Source organism: Callorhinus ursinus, unplaced genomic scaffold (assembly GCF_003265705.2).
Source record: "Callorhinus ursinus isolate GAN/ISIS: 27379988/994484 unplaced genomic scaffold, GSC_fseal_2.0 scaffold1, whole genome shotgun sequence".
NCBI lineage: Eukaryota > Metazoa > Chordata > Mammalia > Carnivora > Otariidae > Callorhinus > Callorhinus ursinus.
Window position 1 is genome coordinate 124,340,523 of NW_027397063.1, and position 26,452 is coordinate 124,366,974.

The 26,452-nt window shown below is 38.7% G+C and overlaps 1 protein-coding gene and 1 pseudogene across 18 annotated transcripts in view; both read left to right on the forward strand.

Moving 5' to 3' along the window:
* Positions 1-26,452, forward strand: part of LOC141374108 (uncharacterized) — a 127,404-nt gene that overhangs the window by 85,283 nt on the left and 15,669 nt on the right. For 11 of the 18 annotated variants that reach the window (XR_012380702.1, XR_012380716.1, XR_012380720.1 and 8 more), the window contains 4 exons: positions 72-111; positions 19,733-19,837; positions 19,943-20,133; positions 25,898-25,961. The gene's annotated coding sequence lies outside the window, so the exon portion shown is untranslated. Of the gene's footprint in view, positions 1-71; positions 112-1,095; positions 1,474-19,732; positions 19,838-19,942; positions 20,134-25,411; positions 25,476-25,897; positions 25,962-26,452 lie in introns of those variants that run through there. The other 7 variants (XR_012380729.1, XR_012380737.1, XR_012380738.1 and 4 more) reach the window with 5 other exon arrangements.
* Positions 6,924-7,439, forward strand: LOC112820193 (prefoldin subunit 1 pseudogene; annotated as a pseudogene).

Sequence of the window (26,452 nt, forward strand, 5' to 3'; positions counted from 1 at the left end):
ACCTCTTAGTAGTGGGTTAACAATTTTCTTCAAAATAAAAATTCTCTTGACTTTTTAATTGTTATTTGCAGCAAATACAAAGCAAGTTGGTACATCGCCATGTTCCTTGAGGTGAGTGTTGGGGAGGGGCTCAATAAATATTAAGGGGTGAGAATGGTTGCCATGATTAAAATTAGTGAGTAAATGTTTACATTTGAAAGAGTAGATCTTGTTTCATGAGCTCTGAGTAATAAGAGCTCAAATTTCTTTTAGTTATCATGCATGATATAAAATATATAATCTATTGTGAAACGGGCTGCCCTAAATACACTGCGCTGTTATCTTTACTGCCTAATTTGAAGTCTAGCATATATAAGCTCCATGCTCATTTTTGGCATTATTCTAACATTCTTTATTTTTAAAAGAATATTTTTTGTTTGTTTTGTTTATAGCAGAGATGTCCTTCTATATATTTTCTGCTCAAATGTCACTTATTTATAATAAAGCAACTTAAAGTTCCATTGCTAAATTCACACCTTTAGTAGGAATAAATTTGAAGTGACCTTGGTAAACACAAATGGAAGCAAAAAAACAGAGTATTATATTCTCCAAGAATAAATTTAACACTGTGTATTCCAATCAGAAATAACAGGCCATTTTCAACCATGGCAGAGATGACTAAGACTTCACTTGGGAAAGCAAGCTAATCTTTTGCAATGATATTTAATTGCAAGGAATTTATTTGTCTAACAGCACAGGAATGATTGATTAAATTATGATGTCATTATAAAAGAATATTATATTTATAAGTAATTTAAACTATGGGACAGTGGAAAAGGCAAGAAATACACAAATTGTCAGTCTGAAACGAGATGCGTAGGAGAACATTCAGAACATTGTAAAAAGGATGATCTTTGGTTGCTAGGATCAGAGGTGATTTTTATAATGTTATTCTCTTTCTTATAAGCTTAAAAACTTTGTCAAATACATTGGGACAATAAAATTCACTAATTTTATAGTTAGGAAAATGTAAACTTTCTCTATCTCAAATCCCAAGAATTTGTCGTTGCTATTGTTGGTTTCACCTGCAGTAGGTCAGATATTTATTGGATTCAGTTCTAGGTTTTTGAGCCAAGAAAGATCGTCAGAAGAAGAAAGAAGATAGTAGAAAAGAAATGAAGATGACTCAAAGTTTGGGAAATATGAGTCAAGACTCTTAGACCAGCAGAGAGCTGGCTGGGTGGCATTTAGGTATATGACAGATTCTTGCACAGAGCATGATGGTGATCAAGGACATATCATCATTCAATCCTCAATTCCTAAATAATTTTTAAAAATAAGTGAAGTGGGGGTGCCCGGGTGGCTCAGTCCGTTAAGTGCCTGCCTTTGGCTCAGGTCATGATCCCAGGGTCCTGGGATGGAACCCTGTGTCAGGCTCCCTGCTAAAAAGGGAGTCTGCTTCTTCCTCTCCCTTTGCTCCTCCCCTCTACTTGTGCATGCTCTCTCTCTCTCAAAAAATAAATAATTAAAAAAATAAAAAAAAATAAGTGAATGAATGGCCAGTTATTATACATCTTCCCTGAGGCAATAAGAAAAAAAATTAAAACTATAGAAAGAGCAGTCTACATTTGGTATAGGTGACAACATAGGTTTATTTAAAATATAGAAGAGTATAGTACTATATTGGCTCCTTCTAGAAAGGGGAGGGCTAGGTAGTGAAAGGGAAAATTGGGGTGCTAATTAAGTATGATCTCACAAAGACCTGATTCTGAGGTTCCTTAAGGAAGGGCCACAAAGACCCAACCCCAAGCAATAAGGTTTCTAAGCCTGGTAAATTGATGTATAATGATAAAGTGACTGATTCTGAACTGTGGGATATTAGTATTTTGGATGCAATTGTTATTTCAGAAAGTTAACCATCACCTGTGTAAAGCACTTCAGCTAATCTAGAGAATGTCTGAGGTTAAATGATTTACAAACACCTCTGCAGAGAAACAGGGTCTTGGTTAAATACCTTTGATCTACTAATGTTGGACCAAAAATGACTGATTATTCAATGTGAATTGAGTATCCACAGAGAGCTAATTTTCTTTCTGCAGGTCTATCAGCGATATCAGCAATATTCATATCTTCACGGAGCATACTATCTATGATACATGCACACACTAACACACACATAGTTGATCCTCATTATTTGCGGATTCTATATTTGCAAATTTGCCTACTTGCTAAAATTTATCTGTAACCTCAAACTCAGTCCTTGTGGCGTGTTCACAGTCATTTGTGGACATGCAATTTCTTGTCACCGGACGTGCACCTTCCCAGCTAAGGTTGAGCAGGGCAACATTCTGTCTTCTTGTTCAGTTCTCATACTGTAAACAAGTAGTCTTTTCATGGTCTGTTTGGTGCCACATGTTTTTTTTTTTTTTTGGCAATGTTGGTGATTTTGCTATTTAAAATGGCGCCCAAACACAGCTTAAGCACTGAAGTGCTGTCTAACTTTCCCAAGAGCAAGAAGGCTATGATGTGCCTTATGAAGAAAATTTTGTGTTAGATAAGCTTTATTCAGGCATGAGTTCTAGTGCTGTTGGCCATGAATTCAATCTTTAGGATTCAACAGTATATATTAAAGAAGATGTTCTTAAGCAGAAACATACATAAAAATGAGGTTATGTACTGATTGGTTGATGAAAATGTTGTGACCAGCACCTTGCAGGAAACTAACCCTGTATTTCCCCTACTAAAGCTTGTGGCTCAACCATGATCTCTGGTTGCATTCTTATCTTCTGTATCCTTCTGAACCTCAAAGTCTTCTTAGGGGTTTTTTTTGCCCCCTTTCAGCTTTTGGGGCTCAGAAAATCTTGGTTACTTTCTTTGTACCAGCCTTAACTAATATCAGGCTTCAGCAAGTTGCCTATGAGAATACATCTGCGGATTGGTTCTTGTTATTCTATAAGGCTTGAGTGTTCCCTAACTTGGCACTAGTTATGAAGATACTAGTCTGCTCTGAAAACTATAAGAAATAGATTAACATAAATAAAAGAGAATGGCAATAAGAAGTACTGGCTAGGATGCAAAGCAACTGGAATTCTAATACTTTGCTAGTGGGAATGAAAAATGGTTCGGTCAGATTGGAAAACAGTTTGGCAGTCTCTCATTAAATTAAACTGACACTTATCATATGACCCAACATTTCCACTTCTAAGTATTTGTCCAAAAGAAATAAAAATGTTGTCTATCAAAGACTCATATGCAGACATTCGTGGCAGCTTTATTCATAGTTGTCCCAAATTGGAAATAACCCAAATATCCATCCACTGATGAATGGACAAACAAATTGTGGTATATAGATACAATGGAATACTACTCAGCAACCAAAGGGAACAAAATACGTTCTACCAAGCAACACTATAGATGAATCTCAAAAACATTAAAAGTAGTTCAGATCCAAGATATTACCTACTGAATGATTCCCTTTATGTGAAACTAGAGAAGACCAATCATATTTAAACAAACAGAAGACAGTACAGTAGTTCCCTTGGGCAAGGGGTGTTGGTGTGGTTGGCCGGGAAGGAGGCAAGAGAACTTTCTGAGGTGAAGGAAAAGTTACCTCTCTTCATAGTTGCATGGGTTAATAAATAAGCCAAAACTCATCAAAATGTACACTTAAAATGGGTACATTTTAGTGTATGTCAATTGTATATCAATAAAGTTCCTGAAAAGTAAACAGATTAGAAGCTCAATTTACTTCTTTATTGACTTTGGGGTCTTTTGGTCCTCCTGTTCCTGGAGAAAATGCATGAATGCCTTTGACTTTTGGAATTGGAGCAGGGTTTTGAACTACAAAGGAAAACCCAAGTTAGCATCTTCAAATTTTGTACCCTTTATTCTGATGAAAGATAAAGAGGTAATATGAGAAGGTAAGATATAAGATAAAAGTTCTAAGTAGAGGCATTCATTAGTCATCCAAGATGTGCCAAGCCAGTGAAATGTTGGGAGTGCATCACTGAGTAAGACATTTGACTACAAGTCTCATGACTACGAGGGCTTGCCTATCTGTTCAATGTTGTATGTTTCCAGCCTAGCACTATATGCTTCATACATGCTTATTGAATATGTTGCATGAAGACATATTCCCTCTTGTTATGGATATTGAAGTCTACTGTAAGAGGAAGGCATTGATTTATGTCATTTTAATAGAAAAGTAATTGCTGGATGATAACACATTCAGTGTTATGGTTGTAGAGAGGAGGAACAACTAGCCCAAACTAGAGTTTCTGGAAAAGCTTTATGGAGGGGATGGCATCTATACTGAGGAAAATGAACATAAGGAAAGCAGAAGAGAAAAAGTGGAATACACCAGGCAGAAAAATAGCTTATGTGGGACACAGAGTTTCTTTCACTCATTCAGGGAACATTTGCTGAGCAGCTATTATGTACTAGATACCATTATAGATTCAGAAGAATGAAGATGAACTTGGCAGAAAATAATCTCTGCCATCACCGAGCTTATATTCTTGTGGGGGAGACAAATAATTTTTTAAAAACTTACTTAAATATAGAGTGGTGTTGATAAGAGATATAAAGGTCATCAGGAGGGAATGAAGCAGAATATGGACCATAGAAAGAGATGGAAGTTTATGTAGGGTCGTCACAGAAGGACTCTTTCATGAGGGCCCTGAAGGAAGTTATAGACTAAGCCATGTGGATATGGAGAAGAGCTTTTAAGGAAGATGTGACAGCCATGAGGCAGGGCATGCTTGGCATGGTCATGAAGGGTAGGGAGGCCATGTGGCTGGAGAAGAGTAAGCAAAGGGGAGAGTGGAAGGAGATGAGGTCTGAGAAGTAATGAGTTCAAGGTAGCAGACCATATAAGACATTATGAACCATTGTAAAGAATCTGGATTATACCTAAGGAAAATGGGAAAAGATTGGATAAAAGATATGATGTGACTGACATTGAAAATTATCACCATGGCTTATTGTAGAATAGACTGCAGGGAACAAGGGTGGAAGCAGGGACACAATTAGGAGGCTATCACAGTAATCTGGGTGACAGACAGTAAATTTCAGAAACAGATTGATTGCAGGAAAGATGCTGTAAAGTGGTAAGATTCCAAATAAATTCTGAAGGTAGAGTTGATAGGAGTTCCTGCTGGATTGGATTTGGTGGTATGAAAAGAATAGAAATGTCAAGAATAATTCCAAGGAGACAGCAAACAACACAAGGCATGAGGAAATGCAAGAAATCTGTTGTTGGAAAAAAATAAAGGATAAGACAAAGTTATAGTGGGATTCTGCTACAAAAATGAATAGAAAGAAGCCATGGAGAGCCTTGTGCATTTAGTAGAGGTATTTTGTTGGAAATGGGAAATCTTTGGAGGGGTTTCAGCAAGGGAATGGTGTGCACAGATAGTGGATTTCAATGACATTAGTGTCTAGATGGGATTCAGAGGTAATAAAACTGGAAGTAGAGAGGCTGGTTAGGAGGCTCTCATAATGGTCTAGCCAAAGGTGATGGGACCTAACTTAAATAGAAGTTATGAAAGTGTGGAGAAGGGAATGGATTTGGGGAGATAGTTAAGAGATATAAAAATGGGACTGCCAATTGATTGGATGTGGAGGACGAGAGAGAGAGAGAGAGGAGTCTAAATTGACTCTTAGGTTCAGGCATGGATGACTGAAAACACAATCACAGCATTAAGATGAATCAGAAATATAGGAGGAGTATAGGGATAGGTTTTTGAAAGAGAGTGATGGGTCAGTGTTGGATCTGTTGAGTTTGCATTTCCTGGCTGTATCAAAGTGGATAGACTAAGAAGGAGGTTGGATATATGAACCTAAAACTCAGGGGAGTTCAAGTGTCAAAGCAATGGAGGTCTAAGATAGCAAATAGTGCAAGACTTGCTCTTTTGGCTTCTATGTAATAAGTAGAAATGACCAGGAGGAGCCTTTCCAAATAACTTATAATTATTACAGGACTATTGAACATCATAGAAATATTCCAATATGACATTATTCCATCTATCTGGATCCAACTTTCATGTTCCTTTGGAGAAGGGGTATAAAGGCATATTATCTTAACTACAGCATGTATGCCCAGAATAATCCACTAGATACCTTGTAGGGATGGATGTTCTCTTTGTCCCTGGAAGCATGAGGGAAGTTAAGAGAGAAGAGGGACAATGTGCATGTTGCCTTGGGAGAAGTGCCATAGAGGTATAACAGCTCCATATTAGGAAATTTCTTTTTTCATGATTAGCTTCCCTATAGATGATATTATTCCTAAAGTTGTTAGAATGTGCTGTATACAACTCTTATATGTTGATCCTAGATATAATTACCATATATGTTAACTTTACTACCCCCGCTTACCTGGCTATGGGTTATACAGATATGCAACTTAGACAAGTCTAATAGGTTGGCACTGATATGGTTTGGTGGCCGTCACTGAGACTTAAGAATCACGATCAATACAGTCTACAACTGGACATGATGATTTTGTCGTTCTCATCAAATGGTTGGTGATAACCTAGGAAAAGCCTAGAAGGGAAAGAATAGAGGCAAGACTGAAATCTGGGGGATACCACTATTTGAGAGCAAGGCAGAAAAGGAAAAGCTTATGAAGGAGATTAAGATGGAATGATTAGGAAGAGAAGAGAAGAAGCAGGGAGAGTGTTGACAAGACCAACAAGGGCCAAGAGAGCCGGCCCCTGCTTGCCTCTCTAGAACCTTCTACGACTTCTCTTCTGGACACTCAGCTGAAGACACACTGGTCTTCTTGCCATGAGGTATGATTAATCCTATCTCTGAGACTTTGTACCTGCTATTTTCTTTTCTTCTATATCTGTGCAAGCCTGATTCATTCTAATCACTCAAGTCTCAGCTTATATAAGTCACCTCTTCAGAGAAATTTTTCCTGATAACCCTAAATAAAAACACTTCTCGTGGATCAGGAGTTGAAGAAGGCCTTCACAGAGCTTCAAACCAAAGTTATTGACACTCAACAGAAGGTGAAGCTTGCAGACATACAGATTGAACAGCTAAACAGAATGAAAAAGCATGCACATCTTACAGATACAGAGATCATGACTTTGGTAGGTGAGACTCACATGTATGAAGGTGTAGGAAGAATGTTTATTCTTCAGTCCAAGGAGGTAATTCACAATCAACTGTTAGAGAAACAGAAAATAGCAGAAGAAAAAATTAAAGAATTAGAACAGAAGAAATCCTACCTGGAGCAGAGTGTGAAGGAAGCGGAGGACAGCACCCGGGAGATGCTGATGGCACGAAGGGCACAGTAGGAAATCTCTAGCAGAAGCTTCCTGCTTCCTCCCATTCCTGGCAAGGGCAGAGGGGCCCATGTGGGGAAAGCATCCTCTCTTCTGCCCTGATGGACTTTTTATTTGGATAATCTGGTAACCCTATGTTTTCTACTTCACCCTGATCCCTTTTCAGATCCCAATTCTGGGTTTTTTATCCTGGCTCTGTCTACCACCCCTGCCCAGAACACTCTTCTCCTCTGGGGGTGAGTCACCAACTCCCGGGGGGGGGAAGCTGGGAGCCAGGACAGAGGGGAGCTCTGCCCAAGCCTATCACTAGTTATGCTGCTTAGACCAATAAAAAGCATCTGTTCCCCCCCGCCAGAAAAAAAAGAAAAAAACACAAAAAACAAACAAACACTTGTCACAATCTGAACTTATTTAATTCATATATTTCTTTTTTTATTGCCTTTTTTGTATACACCAGAATGTTGACACAATAAGAGCCAGAATCTTGTCTTTCTTCCTTGTAGAGGTATTCCCAGGGCCTAGGGCAGTACCTACCACATAGTAGATGGTCAGTCACTATTTATTGAATGATCAAATGTTTCAAGTCAAGGAGCAAAGTGCAAGAAGAAATTTAAGAAGACTAAATGAGCAGCAATGTGAAATACAGGAGAAAGATCTAATAAAATTAAGAGGTATCCATTGGATTTGACGTAATCTTTGTCCTCAATTAGCTTTTGTTGATGGCACAAAGCATAGACCCTAGAAATTAACAAGGCATTTAAAAGCAGCATACCATGATATGATGTAAATGGCACATGAGTGTGGAGGCATCGAATGAGTGACATTATAAATACTTTTTAATTTACTCCCAGCATAAAAGCTCAGAGGTTTACTTTGCTCTAGTCTTAAGCCACCCACTCACCACTCTGGGAACCAGGAAAATGGTGCTATTATTGAGCATTGTTTGAAGCGATGCCTTTGGTGCCTGTTGGCTTACAAATATTTCAGTCATGTCTGTTTTCAAGAGGGTGAAGTGCAACTGTTTCAGCTTTTATTACTTTAAGGTTATGTGGTGACTGTTGATCATATTTGTCAGCTGTAAAATTTTGATCAGCTTCATTTTAGAAAGAGATCAGTCACAGAATTTTGTGATCATCAATATGAAAGGGAAGTTTTTGCATTAGAAACAGTTACTTGAACATTATTATTCAGATGGATAGTGGGTTTTGATTACTTAAATATGTCAGTTTTTTTTTTATAGAGCTTAACAGATATTCCATCTGCCTTTATAAATTATTTAATGTTACAGATTTTACATTATGGGTGATGCATGGGCGGGGATGGGAGCAGGAAAATCTGGTCCTCAATGTCATTTGCCCATATAGGCACCTTTGAAGATATCCATTGTGTTATATGATCCTCAGTGATCTCTGTCCACAGTGGCTGTGGCATTCATTGTCTCATCTGGACCTCCGCTGTTAGTTTACTTGGGTCACCAAAGACATGCCTACTTCCAGTACGCACAGTCACTTCTGGTCCACTGGTTCTCCTCTTCCCACTTCTGAGCCACAGTGACCAAAGCCAGTCATCTTACTTCTCGTCTGCCACACTGCAGAGTGGGAAATTCTGATGTTCTACCTGCTCAAATGTACACAGCAGTCACTTTTCTCTTGGGTTTTGTCTCCTTTGGCTTAACCTAGATTAAACTTCTCAGGGGTTTTGTCCCCTGCCTTGGGCTTAACCTAGCAGCATGGACAGTGACACTCTTTTAGGAGGATGTTGAAGTCTGTGCTAGGATTGCATATCCTTTGCTCCTACCTTCATAACATTCAGGGAATGTTGTTTTCTAAATTGGCCATGGGGACCTAGGGCAAGCTGTGTACTTTGTCATGATATCTTATCCTATATCTTTTGCTAGATCATGACTCTTTTCTCTCCTCTACCTCACTGTTTAGGCTTTTGAATCAAAGAGCTGGGAAGTAACGATTTCTTTGTTTTCTTGGTGTCATATCCTTTCTCTGAAACAATTATATAGAAATAGCCTAGGTGACTGAACAGTGTGTAAACAAAAGACATGGTAAGAGACCACTTGGGGTGTGTGGATGGGATCATGCTGGCTAATATTTTAACATTATTATTCTATCACTCAATTAAATGTCAACTTTTTATTTAAAAATAAGAGCTCTATGTAGTCAAATCATGTAATTTCCATTTCAATGCCTCATGCTCTCCATGCACTAACAAGGAGATTAGTAAGAATTCAATGGGAAAATTAAGGTAGTAAGGTACCAGAATAGATACTAGAGAACCTTTAATTCTTGGATTTTTTTCTGATTCCATCACTGAGTTATTCTTTGTGTTTTGGGTGCGTGAATGTTTGCAGTACTGATCTAATCTGTCACCCACCCTCTCTGAAGAAATGATGAGTACATAAAGTAAACAAGGGTACTTATTTGGTGAATTTCACTCTCAACCTCCCCTGGCCTCCTCACTCTTCAAAAGCTCTGAAATCTTAACCCTCAAGACATAACACACACATACATGTATACACATACACATGGATACAGACACACATATGTTGGAGTATCATTTGGGTTAGCAAACTCCTCTTTTGGAGTGCAAAAGCAACTCTTTACTCAATAGTGGTTTCTTTCCAAAGGAGTCTGGATTTGGAGGTTGAAAGAAAGAAGAAAAACAGAGGAAAAAGGAAAAAAATAAAGCTCTTTATCGACATGAATCCAATCTCTGCTCTCCTTTGTCCATCATTTCATCTCCTCCTCTCCCTTTACTACAAGAACTCTATTTACACTACACTTGGATAACTCTGGAAACTGGGTTGAAAACAGTTTGCAAAGCTGGCAAGGTGGCAGACAGTTAGAGAATTATGGAGATCTGGAGAACGGAAAGGAGTTGAGGGATGATGACAGGTTGGAAAATGATGGAGAACTGGGAAACTTGAGGTTGTTTGTTTTGATTTTTAGAGAATAACATGTTTCAGTGGAGAAGTCATGGGACTCTGTGGTTGAGTTTGGACAAAACCCCAGATCCTAGAGATCCAACGTTTAGGTGAGATTGGCCTCCAAGATTAAAGTTGGTGGCCCTTGGAAGCCCCGGGAGAAGAAGGCTCTGAGCTCCTAGAGTAAATTAGTAAACTAATTACCATGCTTCTCATTAAAGCCTTAGTACAGAGGTTATTAAATTGTTAGTAAATTATGGCATGTAGCTTTATAATGCACTTAAATCATCTCTGCAAAACCGTGTTGTATGTTCTTGATGATATCCTCCTTGATGGCAGTGGTGGTACTTTTTATTTCTCAGGATCTTTCTACCACACTTCATATGATCTTTGGCTCACAGAAAACACTTCAGGCATGCTAATTAACACTTCTTTCCACTGAAACGTAGGTTCTTCTTTCTCCCTGAATTATTTCTAATGTATGTACTTTCTCTGAGAAGATTGTGAACTTATTGAAGGCAGGGATCAGGCTTCCTACTTACTTTCCTTTTCCTATCATGCTAGCAGAGTGGTAGGCCCAGAGGGGAGCTCATTTAATACTTGCTGATGAATTGAATTATTGACTCAAAATTTCCTTGAGGTTCTGACGGTAGGATATCAAATCTTTAGTCTGTCTAATGAAACAAAAAACTGACTATAGAATAACAAAGCACCTCTAGATTTCTTAATGGTCCTGGCAATTTCGCTAACAAGGATCTTGCATTCATCGGACTTACTTTGCTGTTGGCAACAAAAACTTTATTCAAATTAGCTTTCACAAAATGAATGAACAGATGAATGTAATAAAATTACATTTATTCAATGATATAATTGACAAGTCCAGGATCTTGCTGAGCTGATGTACATCTGTATCTGAGATATCCAGTGATGTCAGTTCAACCAGTTCTATCTGTCTTCTTTGCTAGTCTGCTTTCCTTCATGTTAACACAGACTTCGCCCTCATGGTGGTCTTGATAGCTCAGGTTTCCTTCTTATCTTTCTAGAAAGTCCCAGAGCTGACACTAGATCTCTCTAGTAGCCTGACTAGGGTCATCCACAAGGACCTGAACCAGTCATTCTGGCTGAGGGGATGTGATATTGAAATTATCCAGGTCTATGTCACATGCTCATCCCAGAACCAAATGGTGAGCTTAACTAGACTCCAGCTGACACTGGGGGAAGGTTCTTTTCCCAATAAAAAATTAAAGCATTGTTTCCAAAAGAAGTGTAGGCAGCAGTGCAGGCAAAAGCCATAGCTATCTACTAGAATTCCTCTTTTTAGTTTTTCCCAAATGAAGCCCATGTTTGAGTATATTTGTCTACTAAAAATGCTTTATGTCATAATTCATTTCTTCATTGCCTATTCCTCAAATAAATTAATCTTTCTTTCATGACACAGGATTTAGCCAATATAATTAGAGACCAAAACCCCCCCAAAACCCTGCAAAACCCAGATGTTGTAGAATTCATGTGTGATTTCTCTTGGACCTTTTGACAAATTGTGAATAGTTCTATGACCTTCAATTCTGCTCCTACCTCCTCTGTCATCTTAGAAGACTCGGTTGGACACAGCTGCTAAAGTTTGTTTTAGTACAGAATTTTTCAGACCTAACTGGTACATCAGGATCACCAGGGGTCATTAGGGAATGCTGATGCTCAGGCCCCGTGCCCAGAGGTTCTTATTTAGTGAATCTGGAGAAGGAATTAGGCATTGGGAGGTTTTTTTGCAAACACTCTAGTGAGTTTAATGGGCAGTCAGAATTGGGGAACTTTGGAGAACTTGCTACATTTGCAGCTACCTTAAGGGGCTCTGTGAATCAGGAATCAGAAACAATGAACACAGTTGTACCTGACATAGTTGCAGACTGCAAATACAAACAGCTGTACCATTCACTCCAGGTGTACCTTTCCCCCTGCCCATCACACCTTTGCAAAAACCAGCAAAAGCAACTATAAAAACCGTAGAGAAGTTCACAGAAACATTGACACCAAAGATGTGTTTTTCCTTTTGCTCATGTGCTAATTTTCTTTTCACATTTATAAACAGTGACTGGTTTACATTTTTGGCAGGGTTCTGCTTCTGAGTTAATATGCATTGTAAGTGCCAGTTAAACAAAGTTTTCCCAAGAACTTGAGCATTGTTTGTGGTTTAGAGGTCACTCATAATGGCTTAAAGAGTTTTAGCTGGAGTTTTGATCTTGCATTTTTTGCTTTTCCCGCCGAGTGCTACTATTTTTTCTTAATTAATTAAATACTTTTCTCCAAAAAAGTACAAGCTGTACCATGAACAATTCTGCCATCTGATGTAATCTGTACATGCCTCCACTTTAAAGAAATTTAGGAAGAAACGAACAATGAAGTAGAGTCCATCAATATTGGTACTGAAAAGGGGACAGGAAGTTGATGTAGGGCAGAATCCACAGAAAATTTAGAAAACCATTAAATATATGTGATGTCTAAACATGGAGGTTGCAGTAGTACCTCATCAAAACACGTTTCTGCTCTGGTGTGATGAGAACATTTGGTATGACTATAGCTCCAGGAAATGAATGATCTGAGGATGTAGGAAAAATCAGATTTAAAATATCTATTTCATTCTTTCCATAGATCATCAAAATATTGTCATTATTTTTGCACAGAAACAACCTTTCTCAGATTTTCCTCTCAGCTGCCCCTAAAATATCTGATTTGGGGTTTAGAAAATCAGAATAACACAAAAATAGAACAAACAAGGCTTGCAGGGAAATGTAATTAGTAAAATTCAGGAGCAACCCTGTTTTCACTTCAGAGAGACCACTGAAATGTCTTATCATAGACTGAGAGCATTATAGAAAATTAACAGCCTCAAGTAAATGAAACTATATTTGAATCTTCCTAATATCGCAGTTCAAACTCCACAGCCTAGCACAGTCAACATTCTAGTCCATTTCATATAGCCTGACTTGAGTCAGAGGGAAATTTAACTCTTGAAGTTGTTGGGTAAACTGAAAGATAACCCAGGAATTTGCTAATTGTTTCTGGTGTGAATTTTATTACTTTTGGTCAAATACAGAACAAGATTTAGATGGGAAGAAGGAGATATGGTGTCTAAAATAATTTATGACAATTGAATAGAACAAAGTTGGAATGAAATATTAAATGTATGAAGTGGTAGCCATTTTAGAGATGATATCCTCAAATAACTTACCAGGCCAATAATAATTGTTTCTTTCCTCATGTAGAGAGTGTTTGATATTTTTAACTATGCTAGTACAATCATCCGGCCATGGAGATTAGTGAAGTCTAAGGGCATGATGAGATAGAAACAAGTCTGAACACTAATTAAATCTCAGGCCTGACTCAAGGGGATAATCCTTTGCTTATTTAAGAAACTAAAGCGAGATGAATCCTCCCATTAAAAAACACCAAACACAATGTTTGAGCGTTCTAGCTGCTCCATGGCCTCACCAACATTTGGTACTGTCAATCCTTGCAACTTTAGACATTCTGGTAGAAGTGTAATGGCATCTCAGCATGGTTTTAATTTGCATTTCCCTGATGACTAATGATATTGAACATTTATTCATGTGCTTTTTTTTGCCATCTGTTTATCTTCTTTGTAGAAATGTCTGTTCAAATCTTTTGCCCATGTTTTTATTGGGTGTTTGAGTTCTTATCATTGAGTTGTAAAAGTTATTTATGTATTCAGATGCAAGTCCTTTTTCACATATATATATTGTAAATATTTTCTCCCAGTCTGTTGCTTGCCTTTTCGTTTCCTTAGTGCTGCCTTCAGAAAAACAGTAATTTTAAACTTTGATGAAATTCTATATATATATAAAAATTTTTCTTTTATGGTTTGTGCTTTTTGTGTCCTATCTAAGAATTTTTCATCTATTCTAAGGTTGAAAAGATTTTCTCCTAGAACCTTTATGGTTAAAACCACTTTGGAAAAACCATGTGGAAAGTGGCTTAACTTTTATAAAGTTAAACATATAATTACCATATAACCTAGGAATTCCACTTGTAGGTATTTAGCCAAGAGAAATGAAAACATGTTCGTAGAAAGGCTTGAACAGAAATATCTATAACATCTTTATCCATAATATCCCCCAATGGAAACAATTCAAATGATCACCAACAGATCACAGATGAATGGATGAAAATGTTTCGTATATATATATATGTGTGTGTGTGTGTGTGTGTGTGTGTGTGTGTGTACGGAATAAACTATGATACATATAGCAACATGGATTAATCTTAAACCATTATGCTGAGCAAAAGGAGACAGACCCAAATGAGTGCAAACTGTATGATTCCACGTATGTGAAATTCTGGAACAAGAACAAGTAATCTATCGGTGAGAGAAAACACAGCAGTGGTTGCCTGTTCTGGCAGCTTGGGAGGATGTGGCTGGGAATAGGCATAAGGAAACTTTTTGGAATAACGGACATGTGCCGTATCTTGACTGTGGATGGGTTACTTGGGTGGGTGGGCTTGTCAAAATCCTTTGACGGTCCACACTTTAATGTGCTGTAAGAAATGTAAAATCAGGAAAATCTGATTAAAATACAGGGTTAGCCAGAATGATATACTTCTTGGAAACCCATACTGAGTGATTTTGAACATGTGATTATTATTGGTATAATTTCTAGCTCTCAGACCTCCAGATCATGGCATTATCATTTGTAGTTCAAAATGAGACATTTTTTTCTTAATAGAAATTTGAAAAAGTTAAAAGAATAAAAAGAAATTACCGCTTGTCTCAACACCTAAGCCCAATCTTTTCCCTATGCTTTATATTTTTCTTTTTCACAGCTATAATCACACTCTTAAACTATTTAACATTTCACATATTACGTTTAACGTATTACCACTTTTGCCATTTAACATTATAAGAATTTTCCCAAATAATTTTATGGTTCTTATAAATATGATTTAAACAGTTACATAATATCCAGGTAAACATACACCATAAATTATTTTAAAATACTACCTTTGAAAAACTCTTTCTTCTTTGCTTTTGAATTTTTTCCCTATCTAATGCTATGATGATTAGCATACAACATTTTCCCCACTTAGGGTTATTTACTTAAGATAGGTTTCCAAACACCTGGTCAAAGGGTCATACTGTCGCCTTTATTACTTGTAACCAAAGGATTGAAACTTGCCCCTCCTGCATGGCTTTCCCCTTAGGTTTCCTTCCATTCCAGAAAGTCTTTCCTCCTTTTTCTTTTCCAATGAATTATTGTTTTTTGAGACAGGGAGCTAAGGAGAAAGAGGATTTTCACCTACTCTTCCGAATGTACTGCGTTGCCTGAATTAGCCTCATCTATCTGTCAAAGTGCCCAGAAACCATGATGATAGGAGCTGTGGAAATAGATATCTAGCATATGGGAACCTGCTTATAATTTCTTGCTCACAGCATTTATCCCACATACAGCATTTATCTTTAAAAGAGCAAGACTAATGAACCCGTATGTATTGTTTTCTACTTATAGCATATCCTCATTTGAAATACATCCCATGGAAAATAAAGCTTTGCTAATGAGTAAGGAATTGCAGTGTTTTATAGTGAGCAGTGTCATAATGCCCTGGTGGAATTCTTGCTTTTGCCACTGACCTTATTGGGTCATTTTACTTTTTTTTAAGTCAGAGAGACATCTTATTGTCTGTAAAATGTTTTGATTATTTCTGATCTAAAGTACTATGTAACTACACCACTTAATAAAAATTAATCTTGCTTCAAGAAAGTTGGGATTGGCCAAACAGATTACTCCATCGGGTGGGGGGGTGGAGTTATTTCTGCCTTGACAAAGAATTCAGAATAGTATGCCCAGAAATATTGAACTCCTTTAGTGAATTACAGCTGTGGCTTGATTTATGAAACTTTTGAAGATGATCAACTCCTTCGGTCCCACACCTGTTACTAAATGACAGGCAATGTAGAAGAGTGGTTAAGCTCTGTTGTTCAGAAGCTGTATACTTTCAAGCAAGTTACATGACCTAAATCCTAATTTCATCCTTTGTAAAATGGGAAATGAGGCCACTTGCTCATAAACTGTCAGCAGTTTAAATGAGATGATGCATGTAAAATGCAGACCCCGTACATTGCGGACACTCAACAGTGCTCCTAATTGTGGTGATGTGTGCAGAAAAAGCAGTCCCTGAGAATAGTTCCATCAAGCCTCTCAGTTTGGCTCATACTCTTCTCATTCTCTAGTCTTTGAACTCTCATCACTGGACAACTGGCTTAGCCCTCCACTTGCCCTTCATTTTCAAATCCTGACACTCTCCTCTTGGGAGGTAAACAGCCGTTGAGAGTCAAACTCTCTGATAAATGTCCACTCACAACTTGAACTGAAATCTGACTGTCCTCCGAAGACCTCACTGCTTAGCAGCCCTCTCTTTTGGAGAGGTCTTTTTTCCCTTGCCAGGACTGGAAGGAGACTTAATTATCCTCCTCTGCACCATACTGCTGTTAGACCAGTATTCTCCTCCCTCCTACACAACCCCTGCATCTTGGAGGCTCTGCCTTTCTACACAGACCATCATCTTCTTCTCATGACCATTGTTTATAGATTTCCTCCAGCCACTTCTCTTTTATTAAATTTTGACCTCAGCATCTTCAATCTCTTCGATGCTCCTTTCATCATTCCAGGGAATTTGGCTTTTCAGTTCCTTTCTTTCTCTTTGAAGTGATCTTTTCCTCTCCACCCACTTCAAAATCTCAAATGCATATACGTCTTTGACCACAGCTTCCCATTATTCTGGTACTTCCTACTTCATGACATTCATTTGAATCATAATCATTTGTTCATAATCATTCAACTCATTTCTGCTATTACTCCCTTCATTTCTAGCTGAGATTTCATGACACATTATTGTAATTTCTCCCTTGCAAATATTCTTGAACTTTGTAGAATTCCAACTTTGGTCCACTTTTCTCCATATTTGCACATGGAAAAGTACAGCATAGCTGAGGGGAAAAAAAATCAGACCTCAAAAGCCTCCTCAACACTACTCAACGATCCTACATTAAAAAAAATTAAGCACCATTAAAAAAATCTCTTCTGCTTTCACTTCTTTCCCCCTCATTTCAGCTAATAACCTAGAGTCATTATGAAAATAGAAACCATAAGATGAGAACTCTTGTCATTTTTTCCATCATCAGAATTGGTGATCCAAACCAATCTACAACAGCACCTAGCATCTTCTCTCTTACTATTAAAATGAAGTACATATAGTTTCTCCTTCCAAATGTTGGTACTTCCATACACCCTCCCTATCTCATTGTATCTGAATTTATTAAGGTCTTTGCTCATTTGGCTATTCTCTCTCTCTCAATCTCTCTCGCATCATCAATCTTTCTCTTCCTAAATGATCTTTCCCCTTATACAAACATGCTGTATTATTTCCCCTCTTTACACTTTTTTACCCTGTAAGCCCTCCAGCTACCACCCCATTTCTCCACACTTTTCCATAGTTCAGCTTCCCGAAATTCGTCTGCAAATGGTACTCCTACATTTTCACTGGGTCCACTCTTCAACAGATCCACAATGGCTTCTGCCCCTGCCACTCCACCGCAATTGCTTTTGTTAAGATCACCAACATGCTTCATGGACCAATTTCAAAGATTTATTTTTTGCCCTTATCTTTATTGACTACCTAACAGCATTTAGTGGATCTTTAGTCAAATAGGACCCCAGTTCTCTAAAATTGCCCAAGATGAAGAACCTCCAAGTGAGAGAGAGGTGGTTTTGGCTATAGGCTTTTCTCTCTATTTCTAAGATTCCTTTTTCCCGGGGAAAACTTATCTGCACAGAGGCTTCTGCTCCTTCTCTTCTCTAATTCCACATTCAGACGTGAACTTGAGGTTCTTCCTATTTTATCTTGGAGTATTCCTCATTCACATGTAGACTTAAGGCTCTTCTTTGAGATCTCTCAGCAGAGCAGGAACATGTAAAAAAAACCTTAACTAAAAGGTCAGGAATAACAAAAGAAAACAAACCCAGAAAGAATTAAGCCAGCATTCTGGAGAGTATGGCTTATTCACCTGGTATCTTAGGGTTCCCAAAGTGCTAATTCTTAAAGAATGGTTTGTAGCTCCATGGTTGTCCCTTAAGGACCTCCTCTGGACACAAATCATTTCTTTAATACTTCCAAATTAAGGGTGCACAGCATGCCATTTCATAGTCTTTACTTTTGCACGTGACCAAGAGCTATATATACATAACCTACTGAATTAAGAATTAGTTAACCTAACTTGGTTGGGTTTTGCAGTTGGCACTGAGTAACACCAATTATAAGCTGGATTTCATAAACTACAATGACTATATAACTAGATTCTGTCAAGGACTTTATTCTACAAATAAGTCTGGTGGCCACACATTTGGCAACATTGCAAAGCTCCCTCTGATAATAGCATAACCAAATATATACAATACAATTTTTAAGTGTACAAGGAAGGGAAAAGGGATCTTTGGCTTGGCTTATGAAGGTGGCAGTGTGAACACTGGGGAGCCAGTGGTCTTGTTTCAGTCTCCACGTGGTAGATGTCCTCTTAGTAGCACTACAGCACCCTCCAGAAACCAATTTTCTCTCAAAGTTCAAAATAAAAAGAAATATCCTCAGAATAAAAATATGAAGTTGGCACTTTGAGGTTGGAGTAAAACGGAACTCCTTTATTTTCAGGGGAAACCTTCTTGTCTTGGGCATTACTTAAGGATCTCTGGATATGTTTGAGGTGACTGGTTCCATGGTGATGGGAGAAGGTAGCCTCTGTCATGTCAGGGCATACTGGGAACAAGGTAGGAAGTCACCCCTTTGTTGTGGTGGGTACCAGGTCTTTGGATTTGGGGGACCAGTAAAATTTAGAAAGTGGGAGAGCAGCACAGAATGACCAAGTTTTTATTTTACCAAATAAGGATACCAAAAAAGCCAGTGTAGTCTATTCAAAGAGAGGACTATTTATGGATAAGAAGAAGAAGGAGAATAAATAAAATAAAGTGTAATTTACTATATATATTATATATAATATGAAAATCTCACTGCATTTTGTTCTTTTGCATTTTGCGGCACTGTGCACCCATGAAAATTCTCTCAGAAATTTGCTCTGGCTTGTGGAAATCAATGCTCCATCAGACAGCTTTATAAAGCTTTAATGGGTGAATCAGATTACTAAATTGTATATTCCTTTTACTATCTCTTTTCTCATTTCTCCCATCCCTGAATCCTTGGTAAAGTTTGGTCTACATAGTCTCACCTCACCTCAGTAAAGAAAAGAAAGATGAATCCACGTCTGGGGCCAAGAGACCCTCTGATACCAGGGTAATATGCTGGTGCTGATGTTTTAGAGTTCTCTAGGACGATGTAAGGAGAATTCAAGATAAAGGTCCTGATGCTCGTGATAAGTAGAGATGTCTCCCCGTACAATCTATTGGAGGTTTGCTGTTGAATTTCCCTAAAAGAGATGGAATTTCTCTAACAGAGCTTCCTTACATTTCAGGAATTGCCTTTCTGGAGTTCTTAAAAAATGGAAAGGAGTTCTGGAAACATCTCAGCTTCTCCCCATTTCTTTCAGTGGCACATTGAGTGACACCAGCTCCAGCAGGTAGAACATAAAGCAGGCTTCATCGGTGAGGGTGGGGTGGGGGAGAGAACGAGGGGTTCTCCTTGGCCTTGACCCTACTGCACTGTTTGGTCACCTTTCCCCAAGTGCCCTGGACACATGCCTATCTCCAGTGGGGATTCAACAGTTGGCACACAGTCAACCAGCTGAAAAGCAGGCAGAAGTGATCCCTTGGAGAAGAACTGGCCTGTTGGAGGGCAGTGGGCTAAAAAGAGAGGTCACAGGCAAGAGGGACTCCATGAAGGGGCAAAGCCAAGAAGATGAACTGCGGCCCTTCAGTGAGTATTTGTCAGGGAGCCAACGTGTTCATGACTCAAGGTGTGTGAGTGTTCCTAGTGTTGGAGAGGTCAACTCCTTTCCTAGATTACTGACAGTTTAGCTAAAAGGTAGGGTGAAGCTGTTAGGGCCTTTGCCTTGATATGTTCCTGTATGGGTCAGATGGAATTGCCTTGAGGCTGCCCATAAAACTGTTTTCTACTGGGTTCTTTCCAGACAAACTCAGTGTGGATATATTAAGAAAACCCTAAATACAGGTCTCTATTCAGAAGCAGCATTTAGGAGTCTATTGAGATTAATGCTGTGGAATCAGGCAAACAAACAAATAAAAAGAGAGAGAGAGAGAGGGAGAGAGAGAAATAAAAAGAGAAAACGCGAGCGAGGCTCTGGGAATTATAACTAATTTGTGGACCAGGCATCCTGTTTCTGCCGCCCGGTGCAGAGTGATCTGACAAGGCTGAGTAAATGTGGTTTTGGCTTTGCACTGCTGAGGCATTTAACTGCATCATGCTGAGGTGGACTGAAACTTCAAGGGCATCCAGTGACATATTTGTTTCGTCACCCGTCTGCCCACTCCTGCATTTATCAGTGAGCCAATGCAATATATATATTTTTAAACTTCACACCATGGTGTCTGATTTATAATTTCCCGGGGGCAATATTTTTTTACAACGACTGGCAGGATTTTTTGTTCTTCATTAGGCCTTTTATTAACCCACTGCCAGAGCTCTGTATCTAACCACTCCCAGTGTTTCAGTGATCATATTATCAGTAATAGCATATTTCCTCTGGGAGATATGAATACAGTCTATTGCAGGTGGAAGGCTGAGAGGAGGCAGGGACAGAGTGAAGGAGTGTTCACATTTCTATTCAGGCTCTGCCTCCAGACTCTCCCCACTAAACTCTCAGATGTTGCTGACGAGAGATTTTGATGGGTCCTTAACTTCATTTTTATGTGAGCAGCAACTTCATTTGTTCAGAAAGTTTTATAAATCTACGACATCCTGCTCTGTAAAAAGCAGACTTGACCACACATTTAAGGGGGTGGGGGTGGGGGTGGGGGTGTGTGCAAACTCTTGAGTTTTCCATAAGATGTTTGCTTTTACCCAAACGAAGATCTAGATAGTTAATGGAGGTGGACCAACTTGAAAAGAGATCCATACTATGTAGAGGGGGTGGTTCCTTCTTGTCTGGCTGAAGAATTCAGATGAAAGGAAGTACGGAAGCCTGAACTTAATTATTATCATCACTGCTCTTCCATTTAGACAGCAAGAAACTGCCCCAATTACAGGGCTAGCAGAATACTTAGGAGAGGTCTCTGGTCTCTTTCCTCACCGTTTGTGGGTACCACGTATGCAACACTTTAGTCAGAAGAGAATATACTTTGTGTCTGAAAGATTTGGAGGGGAGGAAGTTCCATAAGTTTTCTTGGTGTTCCATTTAAGCTCCCAACAACACCATCTTCTTAACTCAGCATGAATATTTACTAGCAGAGTGGACTTGAACAAGTCACTTAATCTCTTGGAACCTCATTTATCAAATTTGAATTCTAATAATGATCTGTGGAACATATTTTATTGTGGTGAAGATTAAACCAAACAACCCACTTAAAAGGGATTTTCAAACTGTGAAGTACTGCACAATGATAAGCTCCTGGGATATTAAACATAATTCCTACTCATGTAGCACCTCTCAAAATAAAATACAATCAACAAAATATATTGAATTTCTTGGTAGAGATGGAAAACCAACTCGCTTCCCCCTCCTCCTAATACCTCATACTGAATAACATGATGGAAGAAGGTCAAAGGACATACATTCTGTCATTAAGACTTAAAATATCATGGTCCCTATACTTGGATATTCTTTTGATTCCCTGACTCTAGTTTCCACACCATCTCAATTATATTCCAAATGGATAAGGAAAATCATAGCCTTGTCCCATGACCTGGGACTGTAACTATTTCAGTGCATTGAGTCCATCTTTCAAGAGCTTCTTTCAATTAATTAGCCTAAGGAATAGAATGAGAAGTATCTCCCTGGGTATCTGGTGCCTTCTATTAATGATGTGAGATTTCACCCTCTATATAATTCTATAAAATGTTTTTCTTTTTGAGACACTACCCAGAAAAAAAATCACTCAAAATTGAAAGTCTTTGGGGTTTAGGTAGTATTTTTCTATAATTTTTTCCCCCTTTAACAGATTATCCGTTGTATTTTGGCAGAGGCAAAGGGTCTGTGAATTTGGGCGAAGCTTTCAGATGTATCCAAAAGATCAGGACTTAAAAAGGATTTACTTGCTTTTAAAATATAAAGAGAAAGCAAGAAGACAGGAAATGGGAAAAGAACTTTTCACTCATTGGTTTTGGGTTAGCTGGGCTTCCACTGCAATCAATCTGTTTGATCTAGAATGATCCTATGAACATCACCAAAAACTTTCAACTTTCATCTGAATGGACATCAAGTTAAGCTCCTGGAACTCATCAGTAGATCTGTTTTCTCTGACTAATATCTCCTAATACTTCAAGATAGCTAGTTTGGTAAAATATGGCAGGAAGACAAAGAGAAAGGGGAGTTTTCAAAGTCTGCCTTGATATCAAATGGATATCCTCTTTGTTAATGCAGAGAAGCTTATAAGTAGTTTCTACTGACTAATTAAATCTAATAATCACAAAACGAATACATGGACTTAACAGCACTTTCTGAAAGATTCTTTTCCTTCTCTAAAAAGGCAACTCTGTCATCAAATCTTTGGCCACGCAAGAAAAGCATGGCTCTAATTTCAAAGGAGCAATAGTGAGAATTTGCCAAACAAGTCTGATAGCAATTGTTTTCCTGTTATCCACTGAAAAAATTTTGAGATTTGTGCCAGACACTATGCCACCCTCTTCTTGTATATTATCTCATTTAATTCTCACAACTAAAGTATGAGGTAGATATCATTATCATTCTCATTTTTCAGAGGCTCACACCAGACTGAATAACTTTTTAAGTAGCTGGTGGAGTAAGGTTGGGATTCGTTTTTGTGGCTCTCCCAAGTTTTCTCTCTTAATCACTACAATAATACCAACTCCCAGAAGAGTTATGTTACAGAAGACAAATTGAACGGCCGAAAAAAGCTCTCTTGCCCAATTCCCTTAAGAAGGCCCACAGGATCACTACCACAACCTCTCCAAAGAGTGTCCCAGAAATGTTTGTGTCACCCAGAACTTTTGCCTTTGGCTGTTGTTTTCCCACATGCCACAAGGTGGCTCAGTGTAGAGTGACCTCCCCGCTGAGTGTGAATGCCCAGAGGGTAGAAAAAGCGTGGGAACAAATCACTGCATCTTGTCCTAACAGATTTCCCTGGCACTAGCTCATCCTATCTTAGAAGCTTGAAGAGCCACACCTCAGCTGAAAGCTCAGATTTGTGCTCATTGGACTCAGAGGGAGACTCATTTGAAGTTGGCTCAAATTTCTGATGGGAGTCTTTGTTAAGTACATTTAGCCTCAAGAGACCAGATGCCTTTTGGTGATTCTTTCTTCAAATGCACAAATTAAATATAGAAATAAATTATAAAATTTCAAGCAAAGAAGTCTGGCTTGATTAAAAAACAACACACACACACACACACACACACACACACACACACACACCAATTAGCTGCCAGCAGAGAACACCTGGGTAGGTGAAAAGCCCCTCAAGCAATAGATGATGGAGTTTGTAAAGAATGTCAAGGTTTGCTAAATTGTGATCAAACTCCTCTCACCTACTCCCACCCCAAGCGCATACAATTCCACCTTCAGCCTTCGGAGGATGAAATTTTTCAGAAGGAAAATTCTGTTAAGCCTATGGAAGAGTACCATGGGGTTTGCTCGTCGCAGAGGCTGAAATGAACTCTTTCACCCTGTTTAAATATTTAAAAACAGAAAAATCTCCTGATACAGACAAATAGGTCATGAAGTGCCAAAAAAATATATCTGAGAATACATCTGCTTTTGAGATCAAAACTCCTGATCATGCTCTGTCCATTTTGATTTGCTTTATTGCTCAAATGTGAGAGGCACCAAAATCTTAGCACAAGGAATAACTCGCTTGCCCAGTGCCTCAGGAAGGGGAGATGCCTTCAGGGTAAATGAAATGAATGTCCTGTCATTCAAATGGGTGATTTTAGTCTCATTTGGTCATCTTTTGCCGTGAAGAAGTAAGAGACAGATCAATTTAACCCATGCATACTGGGTACAAGTGATTAATACCTACTCTACTGGCAGAAGAGGATGGAGTAAGCAGGGGGACACAGGTGGAGTGTAAAGGCTTAGAAAGAGAAGATAAGGGGAATCAGATACTTTTCATTTATTTGACAATTATACCTTGAGCTGACCCTGTGCTAAGACCAAATCTTGTCCATCTGTTTTGTTTTCCTTCTAAGAAACAGCAATCTATGGATCATTGCTTCCTTGCTATATGAGGCTACATGTTGCATGATTTCTTGTGAAACATCTTTGTTCAGAGTGAGAGCCTAGAAAGAGTATAATTAAAACTTTAAGTTCTTTACCACTCCCTACTCAAGATTACTCTTCACCTTTCATGTGGCCTCTGACCTCTAGGTGACCTTGGATCCATATTAATTGTGCTATAGGCAGTAACCAAGCCAAGTTAGAACTGGAATTTAGTCTCTCTGTGTAGAACTCTCATGTGTTAACTGGGGAACTTTGAGGCAGCCATTTCCTGCCTCATAAACTGAGAAGCAGGGAAGGAATATGGAGGCAGGGAGAGAGAGAGAACTAGCAGATAGGAGAGAGGCAGAGTATTATGAATTTCTAGTTCCTTAACTCAGGTCATCAAACTCCATGGGATGTCATTATAGCCTCATAATAAAGTCGCATTGATTTGCTTGAGTTAACTTAAGTCAGTTTCTGCTACTTGCAACCAAAGGTTTCTAATTAATACCAATCTTTGTGCATCTCTGTTACTCAAGGGTTGGCAAGAGGCTCTCTAGATGCCTGTGCATAGAATAAGTGGACAATAATAACAAGATGATTATTAATCATTCAACTATTTAGCAAAGTTAAATCATTCAACTATTTAACTCCTCTGCAGTTAACCTGTTTGCAGTATTTCTCCAAGTTTGATCCAAAGACCCCCTTCATTTAGGAATCTGCTTGTTATGATCTGTTCACTACTGAACCAGACTCACCAAAAGTGGACCCAGGAATCTGCTGAATGATTCTTAAACACAGCAGAGTTTGGACAGTAATAGATTAAGTAGCTGATGCCAGAATTTCTATTACTGGTTCTAGGAAAATGAAGATGCTCCTTCCATACTCTTGATGCTGAGATAAGAATTCTTCCACTTGTACTAAGGTATTAGGTTTTCTTTGCTCAGGGGCAGCTTAGCAAATCTTTCTTCATGTCCTCTCGGCCCAGCCACCCAGGTTTATCTCTTAGGCTTCTGCTTACCTCCCTTCCCAGTTGGGGTTCTTCATTAGATAGGTTTAGCAGCTTTTTGGATCCAGAAGGAATTTCTTCTGGAGGGGATTCGCCTGGGCAGCTACACTTGCAGCAACAGAGAAAGTTAGTTTGTAGGGTCCCTGGGGGCCTTTGGCAAGATTTGGTGTAAGTTTTGTTTAAGCTCTTTAAAGCATCTCTGGCACAAGACCAAGAAATGGGCGCTGAAAAGGGGGGAAAAATCAATGGCCCAATCAATATGATGAATATATGGCTCCATTAGCTACTTCCCGGTCTCTGGGATCTGAATGACGGTTTCTGCGTTTTCTCTGTTGCAGGTTTTTGATGGCGTTAGGGGAAGATGTCGCTGCCTGTTTTGAAGATGCCTCTCTTATCTCAATGGTTAGTTTTGGACATTTCCATACTTGAGACACGAGAGACTTAAAGAGTCTCTTGGATCAACAAGTCTGTTTTCCTTCCCGCGCCCTCCCAAGAGTTTAAGATTTCTCCAGGAGAAAATTCAATTGCCTCCAACCTACTCATTACCTGGTGATTTCACTCAGTGAATTCATCCCTTTGCTAGGCTGACTTGTACACTGACCCTGATTATTTTTCCTCAAGTGCCTTGTTTAGCCACATTTTATGACTCTGCTCTTGACTGAGGCGTACAGGTCAAACTGTTACTTTACAAAAGGAGGTTCACAAAGTGAATATTTCTCAAGTAACTCTGGAAACTTGAGAGGAAATGATTAGGGGACACAAAAGGGTACAAGCTAGTTTGTTGAGCTTCCATATTGAAAAATACTGGCTTTCCATAGAACATAAGCACTCTCCAGAGATGTTTCTATAAAACGCACTTAGAGTAGTCAAAGTAATGCTGCTCAGAAAGGTTC